Source organism: Tamandua tetradactyla, chromosome 3 (genome assembly GCF_023851605.1).
Source record: "Tamandua tetradactyla isolate mTamTet1 chromosome 3, mTamTet1.pri, whole genome shotgun sequence".
In the NCBI taxonomy this organism is placed as follows: domain Eukaryota; kingdom Metazoa; phylum Chordata; class Mammalia; order Pilosa; family Myrmecophagidae; genus Tamandua; species Tamandua tetradactyla.
Genome location: NC_135329.1, coordinates 79,450,885 through 79,473,753, shown reverse-complemented (window position 1 = coordinate 79,473,753; position 22,869 = coordinate 79,450,885). Strand labels below are relative to the sequence as shown.

Sequence of the window (22,869 nt, the reverse complement as noted above, 5' to 3'; positions counted from 1 at the left end):
GCTCCATATCCTCGCAGGCAGGGCTCAGGCTCAGAGCACAGGCTGAAACCGGCTTTCTGTACCCGAAGGCCCTGCAGCTGGCCCTAGGATGTCACTGTGGAGGCTGCTTTACTCCCTCCAATGTCCCTCTCCAGCCAGGGACCTTCAGAGTCCCAGTGCCTGAACAGAGATTGGAAGGGTGAGGTGGAGGCACCCACGTGGGGCCAGCGGGGGCGGGGTGGGCAGGGCCAGAGCCACTACAGGGGCTGGGAGGGCCTGGGTGGGTGGATGGGGGGCAGAGGAGACCCTGCACTATCTTTAAAATCTGGCACACCTGGTTGGAAGCCCTGTCCAGCTGCTGGCAGGCTGCCCAGCCCTCGGGCACCATGTCCCACCTGTCTGACTCCCCCTTTCTCACCAGCAGAGCTAGGCTAACACCAGCCCTGACCTCTGCGCAGGATGGGGTGAGGTGTCCATCACACTGCCAGGCTCTGTAAGTTAGTTGCGTATTGGGGAAGGCTTTGCTCAGAACTGTGCTAGATCCCCTCTGGGGACGGGTGAAGGTATCTCATTTCTTAAAAGCACCAAAGAGTGAGTGACTGAGGAGCTTCAATCTCAAATCCAGGGCAAGAGAGACTCCAGAGGTAAGATCAGCACCCAAAGCTGCTTTCCCCTGAGTGCATTTCCAGCTTGACAAGCAGCAGATGCAAAACAGACATTCAGTTTTAGTGAACTTGCAAAGGGAAAGATAAATATCAAAGCTCAGACCCAGTTCAACTTAGGGAGTCTGATAACCCCTACACTAAACTGGGATTGCCAGGAAGGGCTTCCTTTCACAGTGAGGGCAAGTAACAGAAATAAACAGCTCCCAAGTGACCCAGGGAACTTTAAGCCTGGAATTTGGATTACAATGGCCCCAGACCAGTGGCATCCCTCAGTTCCAAGCAGAAGCACAGGATAATCCTTTATGGAGGAAGACAGCATCATGGGAGACATGAAATGATTCCTACAAATAATCTTCAAACACAAAGTCCAGGTCATAGTCCAAGATAATCAGGTATATAAGGAAGCAAGGTACCGTTCATAAGAATAATTAGAAATGAGAGAAACCTCAAATACTGGAATTATCAGACACAGACTATAAAATAAGTTTACTGTGTTCAAAGAAATAAAAGGCAAGCTTTAAAATTTCTTCATGGATGGAAATTATTTTTTTTAAATGACAGATTTTAAAGAAATGCTAGCACTAAAAAGAGAGAAAGAAAGAAGATGTAAATAATTAACACACATTAAGAAACTCAGTGGGTAGATTCTTTTAAAGAATTAGTGGATGTGATGATCAGGTTGATGTGTCAACTTGGCCAGGCGGTGGTGCCCGGTTTTCTGGTTGGGCAAGCGCTGGCCTGTCTGTTGCTGTGAGGACATATCATGGACTTAAATCATGATCATGTTGGCTGCATCCACAGCTGACTGCAACTGCAATCAGCTAAGGGGAGTGTCTTCTGCAGTGAGCGATGTTTAATCTAATCACTGGAAGGCTTTTAAGGAGGATTCAGAAAAGACAGTTACTCTTTCTCCCTCAGCCAGCCAACAGTTTGTCGAGGGCATTCACTGGAGCTGCCAGCTCATGGCCTGCCCTACAGACCTTGGACTCTTACATCACATGGTTACATGAGACACTTTTATAAATCTTATATTTACAGATATCTCCTGTTGATTCTGTTTCTCTACAGAACCCTAGCTAATACAGTGGACTAGAACAAGGAGGTATGTCAGAAAAAAAACTGTCCAGAATGTAGAATCATGCAAAAATAAGGATAAGGCATGGGAAACAGGAAGTTTAACATATGTGCAGTTTGGAGCACCAGAAGGAATGGGAGATACAGAGGTAATGGCTGGGAATTTTCCAGAACTAATGAAAGACTGTGCCAGTTTGAAAGGATTTATGTACCCTAAAAAAGCAATGTTTTAATCCTAAACAATCTTGTGAGAGGAATGGCTTATTCTAATCCCATTCAGTTCTGTATGTTGGAAACTTTAATCAGATTATCTTCATGGAGATGTGACTCAATCAGGTGTGGGTATTAAACTTGATTAGGTGGAGAAGTGTCTCCACCCATTCCAAGTGGGTCTTGATTAGTTTACTGGAATCCTTTAAAAGAGGAAGTATTTTGGAGAAAGCGTCAGAATGCAGCAGAACCATGAAGCACAGAGTCTACCAGCCAGAGACCTTTGGAGATGAAGAAGGAAAATGCCCCCTGGGGAGCTTCATGAGGCCTGGAGAGGAAGCTAGCAGATGATGCTGTGTTTGCCATGTGCCTTTCCAGATGAGAGAGAAACCCTGACTGTGTTTGGCATATGCCTTTCCAGATGAGAGAGAAACCCTGAATTTCATTAGCCTTCTTGAATCAAGGTATCTTTCTTTGGATGCCTCAGATTGGACATTTCTATAGACTGGCTTTAAGTGGGACATTTTCATGGCCTTGGAACTGTAAACCTGTAACCTATTAAATTCCCCTTTTTAAAGAGCCATTCAATTTTTCGTGTATTGTATCCCGCAGCTAGCAAACTAGGACAGACATCAAGCCATGTATTCAATAATCTCAGGGATTTCTTTGCTGGAAATTCAGAAAATCAGTGACAAGGATCTTAAAAGGAGAAAACATAATCTTCAAGAGTATGGCAGGAGACTGACAGTGGACTTCCTTTAAGAAACAAAGGCAACTGGAAAAACACTGGAATTACATAATCAAGGTGCTGAAAAAAGTAACTGCCAACATAAAGTTTTATACTCAGATAAAATATCCGTTATTACAGAAAGCAAAATAAAGGTATTTCGGACAAATAAATAATTAAATGAATAATAAGTAAATAGCATACTGACACTAAAAGAAATTCTAAAGGCTCAATTTCAAGTAGTAAGCAAATGTAAGGTCAGAGATACAAAAAGGAGAGGCGCACATGGTATGAAAGTAAATATAAATGAACATAGACCATATAAAATAATAATAAAATAATGCCTTGTGGAGTTCTGTTAAAAAAAAGAAGAGTAATCAAAATTCATGGCACAATAGTATGTACATGGGGAGAGGTGGGTCATACTAAAGTGTTCCAGTGTCACTGCATTTTCCAGGAGGAGGATAACAGGATCAAGAAACTTATTAGTAAACATTACTACGTTAAAGTTGCATATATACTAAGGTAACCTCTGAAAGAACAGAGACAATAGCTATATTCCTAACCAATAGAGAGGGTAAGATGGAAAGATTGAACTACTCAACATAAAAGATGGCAACAAAGAAAGAAAGAGAAATATTAAGCAAATGCAACAAATAGCACACAAAGTTGGTAGATCAAAGCATAACTGCATGCATTAATTGGACCACCCAAATGCTAAGCAAAGGAAGCCTGGTACAGTTATAGTATCATCAGATAAAGTAGACCACAGGGCAAAAATATTGCTAGAGGTAAAGTGGGGCACTTGATTAAGATAAAAGGAGATACTTTTATCTTGTGCATTTACATGCACCTAATAACAAAGCCTCAATATATACATATATAAAGAGAAAGATGGTCAGAGGAAGTATATCAATTCACAATCATAGTGGGGCATGTTATTGTACAGTTTCCATTCAAACAAAAATAATCTGTTAGTATATACAGGATTTGAACAATACAATAATAAATGACGTACAAATAACACAAATAGAACATTCAAAAAAGATACTACCACATACCATAAAGCAAATGTCCTCAAATTTCAAATACTTATAAAAACACAGCATTAAGTAGAGGAATATATAAAACCCTCCACTCACCAACAGCAGAGTATACTTTCTTTTTAAGCATACATGGAACATTCTCCAGAATTGGTCACATATGAGGCCACAGAACAAGTCTCAATAAATTTAAAAAGCTTGAAATCATACAAATCATCTTTTCTGAACACAATGTGATGGAATTAGAAATCAATAATGGGAGAAAATTCACAAATAGTGGAAATTAAACCGCACATACTTAAAACAACCAACGCATCAAAGAAGAGAGCACAAGGCAAATTAGAAAATACCCTGAGATGAATGAAAACAAAAATACAACACACAAAACTTAGGAAAGCAGTGCTCTGAGGGAAACTTACAGCTGTAAACACCTACATTAAATAAAAAAAGATCTCAAAGTAGTAACTTAACCTTTCACTTGAAGGAACTAGATCGAGAAGAGCAAACAAAAACTAAAGCAAACATATGGAAGAAAATCATAAAGATTAGATGAGCAATAAATTATATAAAAAATAGAAAAACATTAGAGAGAATAAACAAAACCCAAAAGTTAGTTCTTTGAAAAGATCAACAAAATTGACCAAACTTTAAGTGACACTAATTGAAATAAAAGAGAGAAGATCCAGGGTACATGGGCATGGGTAGTTCAGTCATTAGAATGCCTGCCTTTCATGTGGGAGACCCGGGTTCGATTCAAAGACCATGCAGTGCCTCCCATGCCCTAAAAAGAAAAGAGAGAGAGAGAGAGGAGATCCAAATCACTACAATCAGGAATGAAATAGGGAATATTACTACTGACCTTAGAGAAATAGAAAGGATTTTAAGAAAATACTATGAACAATTGTATGCCAACAAATTGGATAACTTAGATGAAAGGACAAATTCCTAGAAACACACAAATTACCAAAACCAACTCCAGAAGAAATGGGAAATCTGAACAGATCTGTAACAAGAGATTAAATCAATAATCAAAAAACTTCAGCAAAGAAAAGCCCAGGACCACATGGCTTCACTGGTGAATTCTACTAAATGTTTAAAGAAGAATTAACACCAATCCTTAGAAGAGAAGGGAACACTCCCTAATTCATTCTAAGAGGCTAGCATTACCCTTATACCAAAGCCAGACAAAGATATCACAGGAAAAGGAAAACTATAGCCCAATATCCCTTATTAACATAGATGCAAAAATCTTCAGTAAAATAGTAGCAAACCAAATCGAACCCAGTATCTAGAAAGGATTATGCAACATTATCAAGTAGGATTTATCTCAGGAATGCAAGGGTGGTTCAACATATGAAAATTAGTCAGTGTAATAGGTAATATTAATAAATGAAGGAAAAACCCACATGACCAACTGATACAGAAAAAATAGTGACACAATCCAATGACCTTTCATGATAAGAAATACTTAAAGTAGGAATAGAAAAGTACTTTCTCAACCTGATGGAGGCTGGCTATGAAAAATCCCCAGCTAACATCATCCTCAGTGTTGAAAGACTAAAAATCTTTACCCCAATATCAGAAACAAGACAAGCATGTCCCTTTCACCACTTCTATCAACACTCTACTGGAGGTTCTAGCCAGGGAAAATAGGTAAGAAAAAGAAAAAACATTCAGATTGTAAAGGAAGAAGTAATACTATATTTGCAGATCGCATGATTCTCTACATAGAAAATGCTAAAGAATCCACAAAAAACTATTAGAGTTAGTACATAAATTCGGCAAATTGTAGTATACAAGTCCAACAAACAAAAATCAGCTGCATTTCTATATTTGCTATCAATGAACAATCTGAGAGTGAAATTAAGAATCAGTTCCATTTACAATTCTGTGGTAGTTAGATTCAGGTGTCAACTTGGCTAGGTGAGGGTGCCTAGTTCTATTGCTGTAGATGTGAGCCAGTGGCATGTGAAGCTCTTCTGTTTCTGATTACATCTGCAGTCAGCTAGGAGGCATACCTACTGCGGTGAATGATGTTTGATTTAATTGGCTGGTGCTTAATGAGAGAGCTCAACGTAGTACAGCCCAAGCAGCTCAGCACACCTCATCTCAGCACTTGCAGCTCAGCCCAGGCCTTTGGAGATGCTGGGGAAAGATGTTGGAACCCAGAGGCCTGGAGAGAAGGCCAGCAGCGATCACCCTGTGCCTTCCCACGTAAGAAAGAACTTCAGTTGAAAGTTAGCTGCCTTTCCTCTAAAGAACTATACGTTTACTAAATAACTCCCCTTTTATTGAAAGCCAATCCATCTCTGACGTGTTGCATTCTGGCAGCTACCAAACTAGAACAAATACCATTAAAAAGAATAAAATAGGAATAAGGTGTCCACAGCTTATACACTGTACACTATATAAGACTTGTACACTGAACACTACAAATCCTTGCTGATGGAGATTAAAGATGGCCTAAATAAATAGACCCCCATTGTCATGAATTGTTAAGATGGCAATATTCCCCAAAGTGATCTACAGACTCACTACAATTCCAGACAAAATCACAGCAGCATTTTTTTTTTTTTAGATTATACCATATCAGTCTTTATTGTCTATCTTTCCTTCTGATTTCATTTGTGCCCCCAGGCCTCCTCCCTCTATCATTCTCACATTCAGCTTCATTCAGTGTTCTAACATTATTGTATTGCTGTTAGGTAGTATTGTGCTATCCATTTCTGAATTTTTACAATCAGTCCTCTTGCACAATCTGTATCCCTTCAGCTCCAATTAGCCAATATCTACCCTATTTCTATCTCCTGATGGTCTCTATTACCAACTGAAATTCTCCAAGTTCATTTGCTAATGTCAGTTCATATCAGTGAGATCATACAGTATTTGTCCTTTTGTTTCTGGCTAATCTCACTCAGCATAATGTCCTTAAGGTCCATCCATGTTGTTACATACTTCATGACTTTATTCTGTCTTAAAGCTGCATAATATTCCATCACATGTATATACCACAGCTTGCTTAGCCACTCATCTTTGATGGACATTATGGCTGTTTCCATCTCTTGGCAATTGTAAATAATGCTGCTATAAACATTGGTATACAAATGTCTGTTTGTGTTCTTGCCCTCATGTCCTCTGAGTAGACACCTAGCAATGGTATTGCCGGATCTTTTGGCAATTCTATACTTAGCTTCCTGAGGAACCGGCACACTGCCTTCCACAGCGGTTGTACCATTTGACATTCCCACCAACAGTGGATAATTGTGCCTCTTTCTCCACATCCTCTCTAGCACTTGTTGTTTTCTGTTTTATTGATAATGGCCATTCTGGTGGGTGTGAGATGATACCTCCTAGTGTTTTGATTTGCATTTCCCTAATAGCCAGGGAAGTGGAGCATCTCTTCATGTGCCCTTTGGCTGTTTGTATTTCCTCTTCTGAGAAGTGTCTGTTCATTTCTTTTGCCCATTTTGTAATTGGGTTGTCTGCCTTTTTGTCGTTGAGTTGAACAATCTCTTTATGTATTCTGGATACTAGACTTTTATCTGATATATCATTTCCAAATATTGTCTCCCATTGTGTAGGCTGTCTTTTTACTTTCTTTTTTTTATATATATACATGGGCAGGCACCGGGAATCAAAGCCGGGTCCCCTGGCATTCCAGGCAAGGCTTCTTGCCTGCTGAGCCACCGTGGCCCACCCTCTCTTTACTTTCTTAACGAAGATCTTTGATATACAAAAGTGTTTAATTTTGAGGAATTCCCATTTCTTTCTTTCTTCAATGCTTGTGGTTTGGGTGGAGGTCTAGGAAACCCCTCCTATTATAAGATTGATAAGATATTTTCCTGCATTTTTTTCTTAAAGTTTTATGGTTTTAGATCTAATGCTTAGGTCTTTGAACCATTTTGAGTTAATTTTTGTAGAGGGTATGAGATATGGATCCTCTTTCATTCTTTTGCATGTGGATATTCAGTTCTCTAGGCACCATTTATTGAAGAGACTGTTCTGTCCCAGGTGAGTTGGCTTGACTGCCTTCTCAAAGATCAACTGTCCATAGATGAGAGGATCTATATCTGGACACTCTATTCAATTCCATTGGTCAGTGTATCTATCTTTATGGCTGTACCATGCTGTTTTGACCACTGTACCTTCATAATACGCCTTAAAATCAGGTAGCGTGAATTCCGGAGAAGATGGTGGCTTAGTAAGGTGCGCACGTCTTAGTTCCTCCTCCAGAAAAACTACTAAATAACTAGAAACAGTACAGAACAGCTCCCAGAGCCACGACAGAGACCAGACAAACAGTGTACCCCAGTCTAGAATGGCTGGACCGGCTACGAGACTCCGCTGCGGTGAGGTCCCCGAGCGGTGTGCGCTTCCCCGGGCCATGGCGGATGGCGGCTGGCCCCCCTCCCTCCCTCCTTCCCGGTCCAGCTGAGAGACTCGGATCGGCGGTTCCCCAAGCCGCGGCGGCCGGCGACCGGAGCCCCTCCCACATGCGCGGCTTCCCGGGCCGGCTGGGAGCCTCAGATCGGTGGTTTCCCAAGCCGCGGCAGCTGGCGACCGGAGCCCCTCCCACACACACGGCTTCCCGGGCTGGCTGGGAGCCTCAGATCGGTGGTTCTCCAAGCAGTGGCACGGCTTCCCAGGCTGGCTGGGAGCCTCGGATTGGCGGTTCCCCAAGCCGCGGCAGCTGGCGACCAGAGCCCCTCCCACACACACGGCTTCCCGGGCTGGCTGGGAGCCTCGGATCGGCGGTTCTCCAAGCAGTGGCGGCTGGCGCCCCTCCCCCACAGGCGACTTTCCAGAGGGAAAGGAAAGAGTCTCCAACAGTAGTAGAGACTGAGTCCAACCTAACACCAACAGTGGCATTAATGAACAATTTCTGACTACTAAAAATAGGCGCTCAGCTCAGGCGAAACTGATCAAGGCGGAAGTCGCCTATTGGGCTAACTGAAAAAGAGGAAAGGGGGTGAAATAGAGCCTTCTGCGGCTGTTTCTGCAGAAGCTTGGTTGCCACTGGGCTCAGCCTTGGGATTACACAGGTTGTGACTGCCCCGAACACAGAGGCGGGCTGCTTTCAGGGCTCTCTACCACCTGAACCTTCCCCGCGGGAGAGGTGGAACGCAACTCAGGTGGAATCCCTCTCTCAAGGAATTCAGATCCCAGGACTTCACAATTTGAAGTTATTAAAACCAACCTACAACCTTTCCTCTGTCTCCACCACACACCCAGCAGCGAGAGTCTTCCAAAGTTAAAGGAGCCACAATATCTTTTGCTGGTGGGACCCGCAGATAGACAAGTGCCACATACTGGGCAGGATAAGAAAAACAGAGCCCAGAGACTTCACAGGAAAGTCTTTCAACCTTCTGGGTCCCACACTCAGGGAAATCTGATTAAATGCCCAGACACCAGCAAAAAATAACAAATCACACCAGGAAAATTGAAGATATGGCCCAGTCAAAGGAACAAACCAATAGCTCAAATGAGATACAGGAGCTGAGACAACTAATTCTGAATATACGAAGAGAAATGGAAAACCTGTTCAAAAACCAAATCAATAAATTGAGGGAGGACATGAAGAAGGCATGGGATGAACAAAAAGAAGAAATAGAAAGTCTGAAAAAACAAATCACAGAACTTATGGGAATGAAAGATACAGTAGAAGAGATGAAAAAAACAATGGAAACCTACAAAGGTAGATTTCAAGAGACAGAGGCTAGAATTAGTGAACTGGAGGATGGAACATCTGAAATCCAAAAACAAAAAGAAACCATAGGGAAAAGAATGGAAAAATTTGAGCAGGGGCTCAGGGAATTGAATGATAATATGAAACGCACAACTATATGTGTTGTGGGGGTCCCAGAAGGAGAAGAGAAGGGAAAAGGAGGAGAAAAACTAATGGAAGAAATTATCACCGAAAATTTCCCAACTCTTATGAAAGACCTAAAATTACAGATCCAGGAAGTGCAGTTCACCCCAAAGAGAATAGATCCAAATAGGCGTTCTCCAAGACACTTACTAGTTAGAATGTCAGAGGTCAAAGAGAAAGAGAGGATCTTGAAAGCAGCAAGAGAAAAACAATCCATCACATACAAGGGAAACCCAATAAGACTATGTGTAGATTTCTCAGCAGAAACCATGGAAGCGAGGAGACAGTGGGATGATATATTTAAATTACTAAAAGAGAAAAACTACAAACCAAGACTCCTATATCCAGCAAAATTGTTCTTCAAATATGAGGGAGAAATTGAAACATTCTCAGACAAAAAGTCACTGAGAGAATTTGGGACCAAGAGACCAGCTCTGCAAGAAATACTAAAGGGAGCACTAGAGTCAGATATGAAAAGACAGAAGAGAGAGGTATGGAGAAGAGTGTAGAAAGAAGGAAAATCAGATATGATACATATAATACAAAAAGCAAAATGGTAGAGGAAAGCATTACCCAAACAGTAATAACACTAAATGTTAATGGACTGAATTCCCCAATCAAAAGACATAGACTGGCAGAATGGATTAAAAAACAGGATCCTTCTATATGCTGTCTACAGGAAGCACATCTTAGACCCAAAGATAAACATAGGTTGAAAGTGAAAGGTTGGGAAAAGATATTTCATGCAAATAACAATGAGAAAAGAGCAGGAGTAGCTATACTAATATCCACCAAATTAGACTTCAAATGTAAAACAGTTAAAAGAGACAAAGAAGGATACTATCTACTAATAAAAGGAACAATTAAACAAGAAGACATAACAATCATAAATATTTACGCACCAAATCTGAATGCCCCAAAATATGTGAGGAATACACTGCAATTACTGAAAAGGGAAATAGACTCATATACTATAATAGTTGGAGACTTCAATTCCCCACTCTCATCAATGGACAGACCATCTAGACAGAGGATCAATAAAGAAACAGAGAATTTGAATATTACAATAAATGAGCTAGACTTAACAGACATTTATAGGACATTACACCCCACGACAGCAGGGTACACCTTTTTCTCAAGTGCTCATGGATCATTCTCAAAGATAGACCATATGCTGGGTCACAAAGCAAGTCTCAACGAATTTAAAAAGATTGAAATCATACACAACACTTTCTCGGATCATAAAGGAATGAAGTTGGAAATCAATAATAGGCAGAGTGCCAGAAAATCCACAAATACATGGAGGCTCAACAACACACTCTTAAACAACCAGTGGGTCAAGGAAGAAATTACAAGAGAAATTAGTAAATATCTCGAGGCAAATGAAAATGAAAACACAACATATCAAAACCTATGGGATGCAGCAAAGGCAGTGCTAAGAGGGAAATTTATTGCCCTAAATGCCTATATCAGAAAAGAAGAAAGGGCAAAAATTCTGGAATTAACTGTCCACTTGGAAGAACTGGAGAAAGAACAGCAAACTGACCCCAAAGCAAGCAAAAGGAAAGAAATAACAAAGATTAGAGCAGAAATAAATGAAATTGAGAACATGAAAACAATAGAGAAAATCAATAAGACCAGAAGTTGGTTCTATGAGAAAATCAACAAGATTGATTGGCCCTTAGTAAGATTGACAAAAAGAAGAAGTGAGAGGACACAAATAAATAAGATCAGAAATGGAAGAGGAGACATAACCACTGACCTCACAGAAATAAAGGAGGTAATAACAGGATACTATGAACAACTTTACGCTAATAAATACAACAATGTAGATGAAATGGACAAGTTCCTAGAAAGGCATGAACAACCAACTTTGACTCAAGAAGAAATAGATGACCTCAACAAACCAATCACAAGTAAAGAAATTGAATCAGTCATTCAAAAGCTTCCCAAAAAGAAAAGTCCAGAACCAGACGGCTTCACATGTGAATTCTACCAAACATTCCAGAAAGAATTAGTATGAACTCTGCTCAAACTCTTCAAAAAAACTGAAGTGGAGGGAAAGCTACCTAATTCATTCTATGAAGCTAACATCACCCTCATACCAAAACCAGGCAAAGATATTACAAAAAAAGAAAACTATAGGCCAATCTCTCTAATGAATATAGATGCAAAAATACTCAACAATATTCTAGCAAATCGAATCCAGCAACATATTAAAAGAATTATACATCATGACCAAGTAGGATTCATCCCAGGTATGCAAGGATGGTTCAACATAAGAAAATCAATTAGTGTAAAACACCATATCAACAAATCAAAGCAGAAAAATCACATGATCATCTCAATTGATGCAGAGAAGGCATTTGACAAGATTCAACATCCTTTCCTGTTGAAAACACTACAAAGGATAGGAATACAAGGGAATTTCCTTAAAATAGTAGAGGGAATATATGAAAAACCCACAGCTAATATCATCCTCAATGGGGAAAAATTGAAAACTTTCCCCCTAAGATCAGGAACAAGACAAGGATGTCCATTATCACCACTATTATTCAACATCGTGTTGGAGGTTCTAGCCAGAGCAATTAGACAAGAAAAAGAAATACAAGACATCAAAATTGGAAAGGAAGAAGTAAAACTATCACTGTTTGCAGATGATGATACTATACATCGAAAACCCGGATAAATCCACAACAAAACTACTAGAGCTAATAAATGAGTACAGCAAAGTAGCAGGTTACAAGATCAACATTCAAAAATCTGTAGTGTTTCTATACACTAGCAATGAACAAGCTGAGGGGGAAATCAAGAAACGAATTCCATTTACAACTGCAACTAAAAGAATAAAATACTTAGGAATAAATTTAACTAAAGAGACAAAGGACCTATACAAAGAAAACTACAAAAAACTGTTAAAAGAAATCACAGAAGACCTAAATAGATGGAAGGGCATACAGTGTTCATGGATTGGAAGACTAAATATAGTTAAGATGTCAATTCTACCTAAATTGATTTACAGATTCAACGCAATACCAATCAAAATCCCAACAACTTATTTTTCAGAAATAGAAAAACCAATAAGCAAATTTATCTGGAAGGACAGGGTGCCCCGAATTGCTTAAAGTATCTTGAGGAAAAAAAACGAAGCTGGAGGTCTCATGCTGCCTGACTTTAAGGCATATTATGAAGCCAAAGTGGTCAAAACAGCATGGTATTGGCATAAAGATAGATATATCGACCAATGGAATCGAATAGAGTGCTCAGATATAGACCCTCTCATCTATGGACATTTGATCTTTGATAAGACAGTCAAGCCAACTCACCTGGGACAGAACAGTCTCTTCAATAAATGGTGCCTAGAGAACTGGATAGCCATATGCAAAAGAATGAAAGAGGACCCGTATCTCACACCCTATACAAAAGTTAACTAAAAATGGATCAAAGATCTAAACATTAGGTCTAAGGCCATAAAACAGTTAGAGGAAAATGTAGGGAGATATCTTATGAAACTTACAATTGGAGGCGGTTTTATGGACCTTAAACCTAAAGCAAGAGCACTGAAGAAGGAAATAAATAAATGTGAGCCCCTCAAAATTAAACACTTTTGTACATCAAAGAACTTCATCAAGAAAGTAGAAAGACAGCCTACACAATGGGAGACAATATTTGGAAACGACATATCAGATAAAGGTCTAGTATCCAGAATATATAAAGAGATTGTTCAACTCAACAACAAAAAGACAGCCAACCCAATTACAAAATGGGAAAAAGACTTGAACAGACGCCTCTCAGAAGAGGAAATACAAATGGCCAAAAGGCACATGAAGAGGTGCTCAATGTCCCTGGCCATTAGAGAAATGCAAATCAAAACCACAATGAGATATCATCTCACACCCACCAGAATGGCCATTATCAACAAAACAGAAAATGACAAGTGCTGGAGAGGATGTGGAGAAAGAGGCACACTTATCCACTGTTGGTGGGAATGTCAAATGGTGCAACCACTGTGGAAGGCAGTTTGGCGGTTCCTCAAAAAGCTGAATATAGAATTGCCATACGACCCAGCAATACCATTGCTGGGTATCTACTCAAAGGACTTAAGGGCAAAGACACAAACGGACATTTGCACACCAATGTTGATAGCAGCGTTATTTACAATTGCAAAGAGATGGAAACAGCCAAAATGTCCATCAACAGACGAGTGGCTAAACAAACTGTGGTATATACATACGATGGAATATTATGCAGCTTTAAGACAAGATAAACTTATGAAGCATGTAATAACATGGATGGACCTAGAGAACATTATGCTGAGTGAGACTAGCCAAAAACTAAAGGACAAATACTGTATGGTCCCACTGATGTGAACCGACATTAGAGAATAAACTTGGAAGATGTCATTGGTAACAGAGACCATCAGGAGTTAGAAATAGGGTAACATAAGGGGTAATTGGAGCTGAAGGGATACATACTGTGCAACAGGACTGAATACAAAAACTCAAAAATGGACAGCACAATACTACCTAATGGTAATGTAATTATGTTAAAACACTGAATGAAGCTGCATCTGAGCTATAGTCTTTTTTTTTGTATGTTTTTTCTGTTTTTTAAATATATTTTTTGTATTTTGTATTTTTATTTTTTTCTCTATATTATCATTTTATTTCTTTTTCTGTTGCCTTGCTATTTCTTTTTCTAAATCGATGAAAATGTACTAAGAAATGATGATCATACATCTATGTGATGATATTAAGAATCACTGATTGCATATGTAGAATGGAATGATTTCTAAATGTTGTGTTAGTTAATTTTTTTTAATAAATAAAAAAAAACAACAAAAAAAACTATCCAGTAGGTGACCCAGCTTGAATGTATGGAGCCACATCTCCATGGAAACAACCTAATTAAGGTTCCCACCCACAACTGGGGGGCTTAAATCTCCATGGATTCACTAATAAAAAATAATCTACCCAACAGATGAGTAAAAATTAAGGACATAAATAATTACATAATGGGTGGGATGAGGTGTAAAAATTTTGGGTAGATTGTAATAGTAGTGGTAAATGAGGAGGGCGGTAAGGGTGTAGAATTTATGATTTTTTCTTTCATTTCTTTTTCTGAAGTGATGCAGATATTCTAAAACTAATCATGGTAATGAATACACAACTATGTGATGATTAAAAAATTGAATGTAGTGATGTTTTATATGATGATACAGTGAGCCTTCAATTGTATACTCTGGATAGATTGCATGCTGTGTGAATACACCTCAATAAAATTGCATAAAAAGTGATTTCACCAAAAAAAAGTAATGATGAATGCATAACTATGTGATTATACAAAAAGCTTTTGATCGTACACTCAGAATCAATTGTACAGTGTGTAAATAAAAACTGTTAAAAAAAATCGGGTAGCGTGAGGCCTCCAACTTCATTTTTCTTTCTCAGGGTATTTTTAGCTATTCGGGCCACCTGCCCTTCCAGATAAATTTGCTTATTGGTTTTTCTATGTCTGAAAAATAAGTTTGGGATTTTAATTGGTATTGCATTGAATCTGTAAATCAATTTAGGTAGAATTGACATCTTAACTATATTTAGTCTTCCAATACATGAACACGGTATGCCCTTCCATTTATTTAGGTCTTCTGTGATTTCTTTTGACAATTTCTTGTAGTTTTCTTTGTATAGGTCTTTTGCCTCTTTAGTTAAATTTATTCCTAAATATTTTATTCTTTTGGTTGCAATTGCAAATGGATTTTTTTCTTGATTTCCCCCTCAGATTGTTCATTATTAGTGTTATAGATCACTGCAGATTTTTGAGTGCTGATCTTGTAACCCACCACTTTGCTGTACTCATTTATTAGCTCTAGTAGTTCTGCTGTGGATTTTTCAGGTTTTTCGACATATAGTATCATATCATCTGCAACAGTGAGAGTTTTACTTCTTCCTTTCCAATTCTGATGACTTGTATTTCTTTTTTCTTGTCTAATTGCTCTGGCTAGAACTTTCAACACAATGTTGAATAACAATGGTGATAGTGGACATCCTTGTCTTGTTCTTTATCTTAGGGGGAAAGTTTTCAATTTTTCCCCATTGAGGATGATGTTAGCTGTGGGTTTTTCACATATTCTCTTTATCATGTTGAGGAAGTTCCCTTCTATTCCTATCCTTTGAAATGTCTTCAATAAGGAAGGATGTTGAATTTGTCAAGTGCCTTTTCTGTATCAATCAAGATGATCTTGTGGTTTTTCTGCTTTGATTTGTTGATGTGGTGTATTACATTAATTGATTTTCTTATGTTGAACCATCCTTGCATACCTGGGATGAATCCTACTTGGTCATGGGGTATACTTTTTTAATGTGCTGCTGGATTCGATTTGCTAGAATTTTGTTGAGGATTTTTGCATCTTATATTCTTTAGAAAGATGGGTCTGTAGTTTTTTTTCTTGTAATATCTTTGGGTTTGGTTTGAGGGTGATGTTAGCTTCAAGAATGAGTTAGGTAGCTTTCCCTCCTCTTCAATTTTTTTGAAGACTTTGAGCAGGATTGGTACTAATTCTTTCTGGAATGTTTGGTAGAATTCACATGTGAAGCCATCTGGTCCTGGACTTTTCTTTTTGGGGAGCTTCTTAATGACTGATTCAATTTATTTACTTGTGATTGGTTTGTTGAAGTTGCCTATTTCTTCTCGAGTCAGTGTTAGTTGTTCATGCCTTTCTAGGAAGTTGTCCATTTCATCTACATTGTCTAATTTATTAGCATAAAGTTGTTCATAGTATCCTCTCATTACTTCCTTTATTTCTGTGGGGTCAGTGGTTATGTCTCCTCTTCCATTTCTGATTTTATTTATTTGCATCCTCTCTCTTCTTCTTTTTGTCAACCTCATTAAGGGTCCATCAATCTTATTGATTTTCTCATAGAATCAACTTTTGGTTTTGTTGATTTTCTAGATTGTTTTCATATTCTCAATTTCATTTATTTCTGCTCTAATCTTCATTGTTTATTTCCTTTTGCTTGCTTTGGGGTCAATTTGCTATTCTTTCTCTAATTCTTCCAAGTGGACAGTTAATTCCTCGATTTTTGCTCTTTCTTCTTTTTTGATATGGGTACTTAGTACAATAAACTTCCCTCTTACACTGCCTTTGCTGCATCCCATAAATTTTGATATGTCATGTTTCATTTTCGTTTGCCTCAGGATATTTACTGATTTCTCTTGTAACTTCTTCTTTGACCCACTGGTTGTTTAAAAGTGTGTTGTTGAGCCTCCATATATTTTTGAATTTTCTGGCACTCTGGCTATTATTGATTTCCAGCTTCATCCCTTTATGATCTGAGAAAGTGTTTTTGTATGATTTCAATCTTTTTAAATTTGTTGAGACTTGCTTTGTGACTCAGCATATGGTCTATCCTTGAGAATGATCCATGAGCACTTGAGTAAAATATGTATCCTGCTGTTGTGGGGTGTAATGTTATTAACGGAAAGAAAGAAAAAAAAAAGAAATTAACACAACATTTAGAAATCATACCGTTCTACATATGCACTCAGTAATTCTTAACATCATCACATAGATGCATGATCATCGTTTCTTAGTACATTTGCATCGGTTTAGAGGAACTAGCAACACAACAGAAAAAGATATAAAATGTTAATATAGAGAAAAGAAATAAAAGTAGTAATAATAGTAAAAAACAAACAAAAAAACCCCCTATAGCTCAGATGCAGCTTCATTCAGTGTTTCAGCATGATTACTTTACAATTAGGTATTATTGTGCTGTCCATTTTTGAGTTTTTGTATCTAGTCCTGTTGCACAGTCTGTATCTCTTCCGCTCCAATTACCCATTATCTTACCCTGTTTCTAACTCCTGCTGGACTCTGTTACCAATGACATATTTCAAGTTTATTCTCGAATGTCCGTTCACATCAGTGGGACCATACAGTATTTGTCCTTTAGTTTTTGGCTGGACTCACTCAGCATAATATTCTCTAGGTCCATCCATGTTATTACATGCTTCATAAGTTTATCTTGTCTTAAAGCTGCATAATATTCCATCGTATGTATATACCACAGTTTATTTAGCCATTCTTCTGTTGATGGACATTTTGGCTGTTTCCATCTCTTTGCAATTGTAAATAACGCTGCTATAAACATTGGTGTGCAAATGTCCGTTTGTGTCTTTGCCCTTAAGTCCTTTGAGTAGATACCTAGCAATGGTATTGCTGGGTCATATAGCAATTCTATATTCAGCTTTTTGAGGAACCGCCAAACTGCCTTCCACAATGGTTGCACCATTTGACATTCCCACCAACAGTGGATAAGTGTGCCTCTTTCTCCGCATCCTCTCCAGCACTTGTCATTTTCTGTTTTGTTGATAATGGCCATTCTGGTGGGTGTGAGATGATATCTCATGGTGGTTTTGATTTGCATTTCTCTAATGGCCAGGGACATTGAACATCTCTGCATGTGCCTCTTGGCCATCCGTATTTCCTCTTCTGGTAGGTGTCTGTTCAAGTCTTTTTCCCATTTTGTAATTGGGTTGGCTGTCTTTTTGTTGTTGAGTTGAACAATCTCTTTATATATTCTGGATACTAGATCTTTATCTGATATGTCATTTCCAAATATTATCTCCCATTGTGTAGACTGTCTTTCTACTTTCTTGATGAATCTATATATTATATATATCTGTTAAGTCTAGCTCATTTATTGTATTCAAATTTTATGTTTCTTTATTGATCCTCTGTCTAGATGTCCTGTCCATTGATGACAGTGGGGAATTGAAGTCTCCAACTATTATGGTAGATGTGTCTATTTCTCTTTTCAGTGTTTGCCTCATGTATTTTGGAGCATTCTGGTTTGATGCATAAATATTTATGATTGTTATGTCTTCTTGTTGAATTGTTCCTTTTATTAATACATAGTATCCTTCTTTGTCTCTTTTAACTGTTTTACATTTGAAGTCTAATTTGTTGGATATTAGTATAGCTACTCCTGCTCTTTTCTGATTGTTATTTGCATGGAATATCTTTTCCCAACCTTTCACTTTCAACCTATGTTTATCCTTGGGTCTAAGATGCATTTCCTGTAGACAGCATATAGATGGGTCCTGTTTTTTAATCCATTCTGCCTTCTGTGTCTTTTGATTGGGGAGTTTAACCCATTAGCATTTATTGTTATTACTGTATGGGCAGTACTTTCTTCTACCATTTTGCCTTTTGCACTTTATATGTCATATCTAATTTTTCTTCTTTCTACCTTTACTCATAGTCTTCATTTCTATACTCTTCTCCACATCTCTCTCTCCTGTCTTTTCTTTTCTGTCTCTAGTGCTCCCTTTAGTATTTCCTGCAGAGTCAGTCTCTTGGTCACACATTCTCTCAGTGAATTTTTGTCTGCAAATGTTTTAATTTCCCGCTCATTGTTGAAGGAAAGTTTTTCTGGATATAGAATTCTTGGTTGGCAGTTTTTCTCTTTTAGTATCTTAAATATATCATCCCACTGTCTTCTTGCCTCCATGGTTTCTGCTGAGAAATCTATGCATAGTCTTATTGGGCTTCCCTTGTATGTGATGGATTGTTTTTCTCTTGCTGCTTTCAAGATTCTCTCTTTCTCTTTGACATCTGACATTCTGATTATTAAGTGTCTTGGAGTACAAGTGTCTTGGAGACAAGCTCTCAAACAAGCTCAATTTTGCCTATGCCAGGGGCAGTAGAGCCCAAGAAGCCTTGCAGTTGTATCCAAAGAGTATTTGGATCTTTTCTACTTGGAGTATGCTGCACTTCATGGATCTGTAATTTTAAGTCTTTCATACAAATTTGCAAATTTTCAGTGACAATTTCCTCCACTAGTTTTTCTCCTCCTTTTCCCTTCTCTTCTCCTTATGGGACACCCACAACATGTATATTCATGTGCTTCATATTGTCATTCAATTCCCTCAGTCTCTGCTCTTATTTTTCCATTCTTTTCCATATATTTTCTTTTCTTTTTTGGATTTCAGATGTCCCATCCATTTCCATTTTTTTCCCATCTCTTTTATTGTGGCTTTCATTCCCATAAGTTCTGTGATTTGTTTATTCAGACTTTTTATTTCTTCTTTTTGTTCATTCCTTGCCTTACTTATATCCTCCCTCAATCCATTGATTTGATTTTTGATGAAGTTTTCCATGTCTATTCAAACATTCTGAATGAATTGTTTCAACTCCTGTATCTCATTTGAATTATTGGCTTGTTCATTTGACAGGGACATTTCTTCAATTTTCCTAGCTTGATTCCTTATTTTTTGCTGGTGTCTAGGAATTTAATTACCTTAATTAGTTTATTCTGGACACTGTTTTTCACTTTTGTTTTCCTAGGATTTTCTTGCTGGATGACTTTGTTGTCTATCTGTTCTTTGACATTCAGTTCAGCTTATTCTAGTCCTCTAGCTTAGGTTTTGTTTAATAGATCAGAATTTTTCAGTTCTTGTTTTTTTGTTTCTTGCCCTGCCTGTATGGTGCCTTTCCCCCACCCCTTAGGAGGGTCTACTTAGGTATTATAGACCCTAGTCAGATTTTCCCAGGCCAAATTGGTCTCCTCTCAGGAGGAAAGAGTTACCCGCATCAGTTTTCCCTGAAGGTGAGACCCAGCAGATTAAAAGTCTTTCCTATGAAGTCTCTGGACTTTGCATTTTTCCTATCCTGCCCAGTATGTGGTGCTTTTCTGCCTGCAGGTCCCACCAGCAAAAGGTGATTCGGTACCTTTAACTTCAGCAGACTCTCCCTGCTGGGGGCGTGGTAGGGACAGAGGAGAGGTTGTAGGCTGGCTTTAATCACTTCACTTTTCCAGACCCTGGGATCTGAATTCCTTGAGGGAGGGATTCCACCTGAGCTGGACTCCACTCCTGTCCTGGGAAAGGTACAGGCTCCAGACAAGCTCTCAAACAAGCTCAATTCTGCCTATTGCCAGGGGCAGTGGAGCCCAAGAAGCATTGCAGCTGTATCCAAAGAGTAATCAATGGTTCTGGGGGGACTTGCAGCTGGTCCAGCAGGTCCAGACTGGGGTACGTTGTGTATCCGGTCACTAACGTGGCCCCAGCAGTTGTTCTGTACTGTTTCTGTCTATTTACTAACTGCTCTGGAGGATGAACTAAATCCCACACCTCGCTAAACTGCTATCTTGCCTTCAATCCACAGCAGCATTTAAAAAAATTTGTTGTGGAAATGGAAAAGCTGCTCCTAAAATTTATATGGACTTGCAAGGGATCCAAAATACCCAAAACCATTTTGAAAAAGAAGAACAAAGTTGGAGATCTCACACTTCCAGATTTCAAAACTTACTACAAAGCTACAGTAATCAGAACAGTGTGATACTGGCATAAGAATAGATATATAGATCAGTGGAACAGAGTTGAGAGTCCAAATGACCCACATACCTATGGTCAGTTGATTTTCTACAAGCATGCCAAGACCACTAAGAGGGGGAAGAATATTCTCTTCACCTAATGGTGCTGGAAAAACTGGATATCCACATACAAAAGAATGACATAGGACTCTTACCTCATATCAGATTAAAAAAATTAACTCAAAATGGATCAAATACCTAAGTGAAAATGACACAACTTCCTAGAAGAAAACAAAAGGTAAATTTTCATGACTTAGAATTTGGTAGTGGTTTCTTAGATAGGACACTCAGAGTCCAGGCAACAAAAAAAAACAATAGACACATTCGATTGTATTAAAATTAAAAAACATTTATGCATTGATGGAAATTATCAAGAAAGCGAAATGACCCAACCTATAGAATGGGAGAAAATAGTTTCAAACCATATGTCAGATAGGGCTGTATTATTCAGAATATGTAAAGAAATATTCCAATGCAGCAACAACAAGATAAACAACCCAAATAAGAAATGGGCAAAGAACTTGAATAGATATTTCTCCAAAGAAGATATACAAATGGCCAAATAAACAAATGAAAAGATAGTGAACATCATTAGCCATTATGGAAACACAAGTGAAAACCACAGTAAGATAACATTTCACACCCACAGGATGGCTCTTACTTAAAAAAAAAACAACAGAAAATAATGTGTTGGAGAGGATGCTGAGAATTGAAATTCTAATATGTTGTTGGTGAAAATATAAAATAGTGAAGCCACTGTGAAAAGCACAATATGACAGTTCCTCAGAAACTTAAATATACAATTAACATGTGACCCAGCAATCCCACTTCTAGGTATATACCCAAAGAAAAACCAGGATTGTAAATAGATACTTACACACCAATGTTTATAGAAGCATTTCTCACAATGGCTAAAAGCTGGAGACAACCCAAGTGTCCATCAACAAATGAATGGATAAATGAAATGGGGTATACATACCATGGAATATTATTTGGCCATATGATAGTATGAAGTTCTGAGACGTGCTGCCACACCAAAGAACCCTGAAAACATTGTGCTTAGTGAAGTAAGCAAGGCACATTAGGGCAAAAATGGTAAGAGAGCCCTTAGAAGAGATATTTAGAACTAGCAAATTCATAGAGATAGAAAGCAATTTAGAGGAGGAAAATAAAAAAAAATATTAAAAAGGAAAATAAGTATTGGAAAGGAGATAGAGTCATTGGAATTTGCATAATGCAATCAGTGTGGGAAATAGTTTACTGGTTTCTCAAAAAGTAGAAATTCCACTCCTGAGTAAATACATAAAGAATTGAAAACAGGTGTTGAAACAAAAACTTATACTAAGATATTCCTCGCAGCACTATTTATAAGTGTCAAAAGCTAGAAATAACCCAATCCTATTGTATGCCTATCCATACAATAGAATATTATTCAGTCATAAAAAATAAGAAAGTACTAATGCGTGCTACAACATGGATGAAGCTTTAAACATGATGCTTAGTGAAAGAAGCCAGACACAAAAGGCCACATATTGTGTGATTCCGTTCATATGACATGTCCAGAAGAGGCAAGTCCATAGAGACAGAAAATAGGTATGTCACTTTGAGGAGTTGGGGGTGTGGATGGGGGTGACTGATGAGAGGCAGGAAGCTTTCTTTAGGATGAAGAAAATGTTCTGGAAATAGATTGCAGTGGTGGTTGCATAATAATTTTAATAAAAGCCACCGAATTGTATACTTTAAAATGGTTACAATGGTGAATTACATGCTATGTGAATTTTACCTCAGTTAAAAAAAGGTAAATAAAAAATCCCCATGTGTGGAAATTAAGAAATATGCTTATAAATAATTTTATACATAAAGGCAATAAAATGCTATATATAAAAAACTCGTGAGGATATGGTTAAAGCAGAACTTAGAGGGA

At 38.2% G+C, this 22,869-nt stretch overlaps 1 protein-coding gene across 10 annotated transcripts in view; it reads right to left on the bottom strand.

Moving 5' to 3' along the window:
* Positions 1-22,869, bottom strand: part of SNED1 (sushi, nidogen and EGF like domains 1) — a 140,246-nt gene that overhangs the window by 80,517 nt on the left and 36,860 nt on the right. The gene's annotated exons all lie outside the window — the stretch shown is intronic.